Consider the following 573-nt stretch of genomic DNA (forward strand, 5'->3'; position numbering starts at 1 on the left):
AGGTCCCTGAGCAGGTCAGCCTGGTATGCTTGTAACACCGCCATGGTGTGCAAACATGCGCCAGCCTGACCTGCCGCCGTATAAGCTTTCCCACCCAGACTCGATGTCAGCCTAACAGGCGTGGTGGGAAGCTTCGGGGCCTTCAGGGACAATGCTGAGGATGAGGAGAGATAGCTCACAAGCGTCTGCTCCACCACTGGCATCGCCCCATATCCCTTATCATTCAGCCCCACGATGTTGGAACAATTCGAGACTGTGGGGCTGTAAATACGGGATGAGTACGGTTTCTCCCACGATCTTGACACCTCTTCTTAGCATGGAGATCGGGGAAAAACGGAAGGCCCCGTCGTGAAGGCTGTGATCTGGATTCAGAAAACGCTCGTCTAATTTACTTTTAGGATGAGCGTCCTGTTTCTCGGCTGGTCAAACAACTTTTTTATTTTTATTTTTTTATGTTTTTATTTGGCCACTGCACGAATCACACCTCATTCGCGAGGGACTGTGGTGGCGAGTCCACAGTCTCCTCTGTCTCGACACTCGTCACATCCACCTCCTCGGAGGAAGATAGATGAA

The 573-nt window shown here is 51.5% G+C and overlaps 1 pseudogene; it reads right to left on the bottom strand.

The window, feature by feature from the left end:
* LOC107728370 (SLAM family member 7-like) overlaps positions 1 to 573 on the bottom strand; it is an 8,564-nt pseudogene that overhangs the window by 6,619 nt on the left and 1,372 nt on the right.

This window comes from Sinocyclocheilus rhinocerous, unplaced genomic scaffold (assembly GCF_001515625.1).
Source record: "Sinocyclocheilus rhinocerous isolate Xijiao unplaced genomic scaffold, SAMN03320098_v1.1 scaffold3323, whole genome shotgun sequence".
In the NCBI taxonomy this organism is placed as follows: Eukaryota; Metazoa; Chordata; class Actinopteri; order Cypriniformes; family Cyprinidae; genus Sinocyclocheilus; species Sinocyclocheilus rhinocerous.